Here is an 8,875-nt window from a genome sequence, read left to right on the forward strand (position 1 = left end):
CGTAAGGTCTGCGGTTTTGCCTACAAGGGTTTTAAGTAATGTGTAAATTACCTGAATAACTTTTAAGAAATTGATTATTCTTGAGACTCTGAACTTTGAAGATCTGAAATGGCTGGTAATTAATAGAGTTGCACGTAGTTAAGTGTTCAGTAAATGTTTTTGAGTGAATGTTAATCAAGTGTTCACGTTCCCCTCCTGTTTGCCTTGGCCGTTACGGCCGAGTCCCTCACCTACTCCCCCCACTTCTTTAGGAAGTACTAATATCCGAAATATTTGGAACTGAATTTTCAACAAAGAAACACCCATGTGCCTTTTATGAGCTTTCCACAGAAATCGGATTTTCTAGGTGTGTTAACACAGCTGTTTTCAATTGTGCTTTTGTTAGGACTGTCATACTTACGCATTTTTGAGCATCCATTAGAAAATAATGGCACCACACATCCTTGCATTCCGTAAAGATTTGGAGAAGGGTTCCTGACACAGTGACATACGTGGGTTATCAGTAATTGAGAGAATGTTGGATCTACTGTGATGATAGATTTCATTATTTCGCCCTGTAGTTCTGTTGATACTCGCATTTCTAGCTTAAGGCCACTTTATTAAATGCATATAAGTTTAGAATTATCCATTTCTGCTGAGTTGAGCCTTTTATCATTACGTGATTGTCTCTAGCCCTAATAATTTTTATTTCAAAAAGTCTGCCTTGTTAAATAATGTTGACGAAAAATTAATCCGTTGCTCCAAGAAAGAAATGGAAATTTTTATCCGAGCCAAATTTGAGGATTATAACCTGGGAAGAGCATCTCAGAAAGCTCTGAGGACTGTTCCGCGGGTTACAAGTGAAGGTAGTTATATGTTTTTTGAGACAAAGGGCTGTACATCAAATGACATAGTATTGACATTTTACATAATCCAGATCTAAGTGTCATCGTGGTAGGTCGTGTGACCCCTTACAAGATCACGAAGGAATGTTATCTTTTAAGGAGCTGTCTTGTTGATGCTGGGAGAATGTTGCTCTTTATGGTTGAGCAGGTATTCCTGCTGATGGTGGGGGAGGTTTGGTTGATGCATAATGCAAATACTCAATGCACAGTGGGGGCAGAGCGGAGGCCAAAGGACAGAGAAGAATTTTATGTTTAAAATTTTCTTGTCTTGCCTTAAAATATGAATTTTATTTCACAATAGTAATGTAATTTCCCAGCTTTCTTTTGCCTCTAAGTCAGATCGGAGAGGAGTATTGTAGAGTGAGAAAAACCAAGGCAGAGAGGGAGAGGTCATGTCTCCTGGGAAAATACTCAAAATAAGAATAAGACAAGCATCCGATCCAAAATAAAACATTCAGGTCGAGGCAATAACTGCTGAAGTAATGAAAAGTAAGCCTCTCTTCCTACTTTATGAATTCATTCATCAGATATGTATTGGATGCCTAGAATGTGCCAAATATTATTTATTCTAGCTTTTGGGGGTTCAATGGTGAGCAAAATGGAAATATGTATAGGGAGTATCTGTTCTAGCAATTCTTGTAATTACATTCAGCAATTCTATTTCTAGCTATTTATCCTACAAATATACTCCCTTGGCTATGAAGTGACATATGCCAGAATATTCATAGCAGCAGTCTTCATAATAGCAAAAAAATAACAAATATTTTAACCATCAAAAGGTGAAATGAAATAGGGCTTCCCTGGTCGCGCAGTGGTTGGGAGTCCGCCTGCCTATTCAGGGGACACGGGTTTGTGCCCCGGTCCGGGAAGATCCCACATGCCCCGGAGCGGCTGGACCCGTGAGCCATGGCCGCTGAGCTTGCGCATCTGGAGCCTGTGCTCTGCAACGGGAGAGTCCTGCGTACCGAAAAAAAAAAAAAAAAGGTGAAATAAACTATGGTGCATTCATTATGCAGCCATTAAAAAGAATGAGGAAACTCTGCAAACGTTGTGGAAAGATTTACAAAGTATGTTAAGTGAAAAAAACAAGGTACCAAATGATGTACCGATGTGCCATATGCTACTACTATCTGTGTGGGAAACAAAGGGAAAAAAATATATGGTGGATATATTTGGGAATGCACAGAGCCAAAGCAGTTACCTACTGGAGGAGAAATGGGTGGTTGTGGACAGGATATAAGGAAAGCTTCTCACTAAGTACTCTGATACTTTTGAAACTTGGTATGTTTTACCTCTTCAAAAAATAAAAATATCTCCCCTCCAAAGAAAAGTAGCTACCTATATATATATATATATATATATATATATATATATATATATATATATATATATATATAAAACAAGTTCATCTCTGCCTCTAGACCTCTGCTGTCCAATATAGCCACATGGAGCACTTGAAATGTGACCACTCTGATTTGAGATGTGTTGTAAGTATAAAATACACACCCCATTTCAAAGACTTAGTAAGAAAAATAGAAATATCTCATTAATAATTTAAAAGTATTGATTGCTGAAATATTTTGGATATATTGGGTTAAAGTATTTTCTTAAACTTAATTTCATCTGTTACTTTTTACTTTTTTAATGTGACTATTAGAAAATTTTAAATTACACATGTAAATCACCTTATGTTTCCACTGGACAATGCTGCTGTAGTCTATGAGCTTTATGAGAGCTGTAGTGTCTGTTTTGTTCACCATTTCATATATTACACATCATTTTGTAAATAAAAGGATTCCTCTTTACCTACAGTTTTGTTCAAAGACCATATTGTGACTGACTACAACTATGAACATAGTTTCATTAACATTCAATATCTAAACTGTTTCTACTCTGGTTTAACATCTTTATTATGTCACGGAATAGCATTTCCAGGGGACAACAGTATCATATTTTACCTAAGATGCCACTGACTATAAGACACATCCCAGTTGCAAAGACATCAAAGGTAGAAAAAAATAGCCAATGGCAATTAACATAAAACTTACCCAGATTTCTGAAATGTTAAATAAGAAAAAATATGTATTTTGGAATCAATGAAACATAGTAACTGAGTCATTTTTTTAAATGAAGTATATCTTATTTACAATGTTTCAAATGTACAGCAAAGTGTTTCAGTTATATATATATATATTATTTTTCAGATTCTTTTCAATTATAGGTGATTACAAGATATTGAGTATAGTTCCCTATGCTATAAAGTAGGTCCTTTTTGTTTATCTATTTCATATATAGTAGTGTGTATCTGTTAATGCTGAACTCCTAACTTATCTCCACCCCCCTCCCCCTGCTATCCCCTTTGGTAACCATAAGTTTGTTTTCTTTTTTGTTTTTTGTGTTTTTTTTTGCGTTACGCGGGCCTCTCACTGTTGTGGCCTCTCCCGTTGCGGAGCACAGGCTCCGGATGCGCAGGCTCAGCGGCCATGGCTCACGGGACCAGCCGCTCCATGGTATGTGGGATCCTCCCGGACCGGGGCACGAACCCGTGTCCCCTGCATCGGCAAGCGGACTCTCAACCACTGCGCCACCAGGGAAGCCCCATAAGTTTGTTTTCTATGTCTAGTTCTGTTTTGTAAATAAGTTCATTTGTATCATCTTTTTAGATTCCACATATAAGTGATATCATATGATATTTGTCTTTGACTCACTTCACTTAATATGATAATCTCTAGGTCCATCCATGTTGCTGCAAATGGCATTATTTCATTCTTTTGTATGGCTGAGTAATATTCCAGTGTGTGTGTGTGTGTGTGTGTGTGTATACACACACACATACACATTTTCTTAATCCTTTCATCTGTCAATAGACATTTAGGTTGCTTCCATGTCTTCACTATGATTCATTTATTTCTGAAATAGCAAATGTAGAAGCAGAATATTACATGCTCCATGCTGCATATTACACTTGTAAAATTATATTATCTTCTATATATTTTATGATATCCCTGATTTTTTTTATTCCTCCATTTTTGGATTCACTTCAAGCAAATGAAATATTGTCTAAAGTCTTAGAATTGCAGGCCTTCTTAACTAAGTAGTTCCAATAATAAAAGGAACTCTGGTAGGAAAGATGCAGGTATATAAGGACTAGAATTCTGGAGTGATTTAAGAGAAACTTTCTAAACACAGTTGTAGATGAAAAACATTTTTAAATGTGAAATCCTGTCCAAGGGACTTCCCTGGTGGTCCAGTGGCTAAGACTTCATGCTCCCAGTGCAAGGGACCCGGGTTTGATCCCTGATCAGGGAACTAGATCCCGCATGCAGCAACAAAGATACCGCGTGCCATGTCTAATACCCCGTGCAGCCAAATAAATATTTAAAATAAATAAATAAATAAAATGTAAAATCCTGTCCTTTAATTATGAACTATAAAAAGGAGCTTGAAGCTTAAAAAAATACATTGAGACATCTAGGTTTTAAGATTTAAATTGGTTGCTAGAAATTGGTTTTAATATATTATTGGTTCCCTCCTTTTTAAATGAGTTAAATAAAATATTTGAAATGTATTCACTTTATATTTATATGCGTCATGATTTTACCATTTTGAAAATTATACATTTCCTTAGATACCCAAGTACAGTCAACAGATAGAGCTAAGTAAACTGCATTGCTTGAGAATGGCACCTCAAGATCTACCCAAGCCAAGGCAGGTCATTTCTTGGCTCTCACAGCCACTCCACAGCCTTAACTTTTCTGGACTCTATTTATGTAGGTTTTGCCCTCCTTACTGATTTTTTTTTTCCACACCTCCTTACTGATTTTGTGTCTTGTTTTTGTTTCTGCTTCAGGCACAGTTCATAATTTACTCTCATTGGTGGCAATGATTGAGACTATGTTTTTATGACCCACTTGGTGATTTGTCGGCTATAGAAGTCTATTCTCTCATGCGTGAGAAATGACAGAGAATCTGGTTTATTCACTCTTGTCTATTTGTGAGAGCTCTAATCAGTTAAGAATTTAAAGCCCACTGAAAAGAAATTCATTCTGCCCTGAATTCCTTTCAGGCTGTGTTGAAGGTCAGTGATTGCAGGGGCTAATAGCTTAATTCTTAACAGAACTGGATGGTAAGTAACACTATTTAGTTGGCAATGGTATTGTTGTAGCAGCCTGAACTAAAACGGTTATCTACAGATAGTTTGTTTTACTCTGATGCTAGCTTGAGGGCTCTGCCTATAGATCTACAAGCCAAAGTTTGTGCATTCAGGAAGGGACAGTCTCAGAGCTTCCTGGGAAGAATCAGGTGCTTTGAACTGTCAATAGAGACATCAAAGAATAGTTTTGTGGGTACACATTTCCAAACTGACATAGCTTAGACAAATTTCACACCATACCAGTGGACTGAGTCAGGATTTCTAGAACTCTTTTGTCTAGAAGCAGCCAGTTCTTTTTTTTTTTAAATCAATTTTGGTTCATCTTTTTATTATTTTATTTATTTACTTTAAAAATTTATTTAAATTTATTATTTTTTTTGGCTGCGTTGGATCTTTGTTGCTGTGCATGGGCTTTCTCTAGTTGCGGCCAGTGGGGGCTACTCTTTGTTGCAGTGCGCGGGCTTCTCACTGCGGTGGCTTCTCTTGTTGCAGAGCACAGGCTTTAGGCGCGTGGGCTTCAGTAGTTGTGGCACGCCGGCTCTAGAGTGCAGGCTCAGTAGTTGTGGTGCGTGGGCTTAGTTGCTCCATGGCATGTGGATCTTCCCAGACCAGGGCTCGAACCTGTGTCCCTTGCATTGGCAGGAGGATTCTTAACCACTAGAAGCAGACAGCTTCTTGAAAGTAGTTTACTGATCCAAGATCCAACAGAGCAATTACAGAGAACTGAAAGGACCAATGCAGGAAATTTAATCATGGTTACCTGTTTGGAATATTGTTTATGCAGTTGTTATGTTCTATTTTTATGGATATGTAAGGAAGCCCTTTTTACTTCTTAGGCTATCTCTAGTCTTCAATTTAGTAGATTCTGCTTTTGTAAACTGGAATTTTAAAATGGTATCTGATTCTCACTGTGTCCCCAGAATTTAGAAACATTTACTGAGTCTCCTTACATTTCATGGCAATATCAAAAGGAATCTTTACTCCTGTTTACCAGGATATAATTGAACAAATTAATTGTGTAACCAAAGCCATACCTGGAGTGTCATAATTGAGACCAATTCACATTTACTCATGTATGACAAACCCATTATTAGAAAAACAAGTTGACTTTATATGTGGAGTCAATGCCTACAAAGCTGCCCCAGTAAAACTGGAATGGTACCTGGCTTACAAGTTTTCAGTCTTACAGATGGTAAGGAAGGTCCCTTCTCTAGTAAATTTTAGAGATGCTGAGGAAGAAATTTACCTAGTCTTAGGTACTACTGGAGAAATCTCATAGAGAGTTTTTCAGCTTGTTTCCAAAGGCTTTTAGAAGTCCAATTTCAGTGTCCTTAGGAAAACTTTCATACAGAGGTTAATCCTGCAGCTTTAATAATTGTTCAGTATTGCACATCTCTGGATTTGCAAAGTAAATCTGAGGAGGCCTACATAGTTAACACCCTTACTGTACAAAGGTAATCAGGCCAAACCTAATGAAACCTGTCTTTTTGTATCAAGAGTACTCTTGGCAGATTATTTATGCTCACATGAAAAGAGACTGTCAAAACACATTGTCAAAGACTTGGAAATGTATAAAAGAAATTATTGAGTGTCCTTTTAGTTGACTGCTAGGTTTTATCTCATGGATCCTCTGAAGAGGTATATACCGGTGATTATCTATTGGCTGGCTAAACTGTTTTACAACTCTGTTAAAAGTTAAATTATAGAAAATGGAGAGTAATGAAAATGAGCCATGAACTACAAGTGGTTTCTCCTGTATAGAAAAGATGACCCCCGGGACTTCCCAGACTGTCCAGTGGTTAAGACTCTGTGATCCCAATGCAGAGGGCATGGGTTTGGTCCCTGGTCAGGGAAATAAGATCCTGCATGCTGCACAGTGTGGCCTAAAATAAAAATGAGAAGATGACCCCCTCTTTAAGTTTTTTGCCCTACCAGTTTTACATCTATTAGCAAATTCTTTTAAGTGTTTCTAACTGCCAATATGTCTGTTCTTCAAATTCTCCCTTATACTAGTTTTAACATCTTGTTAGTTCTCTCATTCATTAATTAGTTATATGAAACCTTTAAAAAAAAAAACCTGTTGCCTATAGAGTTCAATCTTCAATCTCCAAAGAACTTTTTATTATCTGGTTACAGGGTATATATTCAAATCAATGGATATCATTCTAGAAGCCATGTAAACAGAGTTTTTTTTTTTTTTTTTTTCCTGCGGTACGCGGGCCTCTCACCATTGTGGCCTCTCCCGCTGCGGAGCACAGGCTCCGGACGCTCTGCGGCACGTGGGAACCTCCTGGACCGGGGCACGAACCCGCGTCCCCTGTATCGGCAGGCGGACTCCCAACCACTGCGCCACCAGGGGTTAAATTCAGAGGAGTCTTGGAATAAACTCTTGTCCCTATATACAAATTGATGACTCTGGTAGATTCCTTAAACATTCAATAAATTTGCCATAAACATACCAGATCTTTTATAAAATTGTCTTTTCCAGGAATCAAGTCACAGATGTAGGCAACTAACAATCACGTTTGTAGTCTGACTACCTATCCTCCTGGCTGTAATGGCCCTCGCCAGTCAGCTTTTATAAGTGGCGGGAAATCTATTATATAAGTATTAGGTCTTATTCTATCATGGGATCAAAGAAGCAGAGGAAGAAGCTAGGCTATAGAACAAGAAAGAATGAAACATGACAGGGAAAGTAGAGTTAAGAGATAGAAATGTACTATTTCATGGGTTCCTAAAGACTATTTGGGTTCTAGATCCTTCCTAAAACTGACTGTTCCAGCCTTCAGATACATGAGGCACTTCAATTTACTTAAAATATATTTGTCCATATTTTGCTTAAGTAGCTTAAGTTCATTTGTGTTACTTGTGACTAAAATCTCTTGATAGTTATATAATTGCTTAATACTTATCAAAGTTACTTTAATATTCTCATTATGTGACTTTGGAATATTTACATGTCTAGAAGCTTTATATTTACAGTATGTAGGTGAATTTTTGAACTTGTATAAATTCAAATTTGCATTTGGAATGTATATATTCCATTTAACTTGTAATTTCTATGTAATATCCAATTTATTGCGAAATCTCCTACCAATCTTGAGCTGTACCATTAAAACACAGTTTCATAATTGAGCTTGAAAAAGCCATTAAAACTTTCTTGGTAAAAAATTAGATTTTTATTTTCATAATTTAGTGAGGTGTAAGAGGAAATGGATTTGTTTTTTGTCCTCAGTCCCTGGGTGAGCCTGTAAGTGAAAGTGGGGTCCGGCTGCTCGCCACTCAAAAGCTAATAAAGAGGCAAGGTTGGTGGAAAAGAAAGTTTGCTCTATTTTGGTTGCCGGCAATGGGGGGCGGAGGCAGGGGAGGAAGGGCAGATGCCTGTCCAAAGGCTGACTCTCCCCCCCAGCCTGACAGTCAGGAGGCAAGACCGTTTATACAGAGGGACGGGGCTACATGCAGAAATGGCATAGTCAGCTCTGCAGGCATCTTGAAATTGGTCATGTAATGGTCGGACCAGCGTCATCTTGATTGTTTTAAGTACAGTTAATCTTCAGTTCCAGGGTCAGTTTGTTCCCATTTCCTTGAGGCCAGTTATCAGAATTGTAGCAGCTTATGTCATGGCTACAGTCCGGTCACATGTAGTTAATTTAACTTCTTCCACCTGGTGGGGCTTTCAGTATCTATAAGACAGCTCACACGATATGGCTCAGAATATTATCTATAGCCATTGAGGAAGAGCTAAAGGTCCTTGACTTTGCTTACTGACTAAACTATTATTGTTTTGTCCTCTTTGACTTTTCTTTGCTTCTGCATTTTCTCACTTCTCTGATTAAAC

Source organism: Kogia breviceps, chromosome 1, assembly GCF_026419965.1.
Source record: "Kogia breviceps isolate mKogBre1 chromosome 1, mKogBre1 haplotype 1, whole genome shotgun sequence".
Taxonomy (NCBI): Eukaryota; Metazoa; Chordata; class Mammalia; order Artiodactyla; family Physeteridae; genus Kogia; species Kogia breviceps.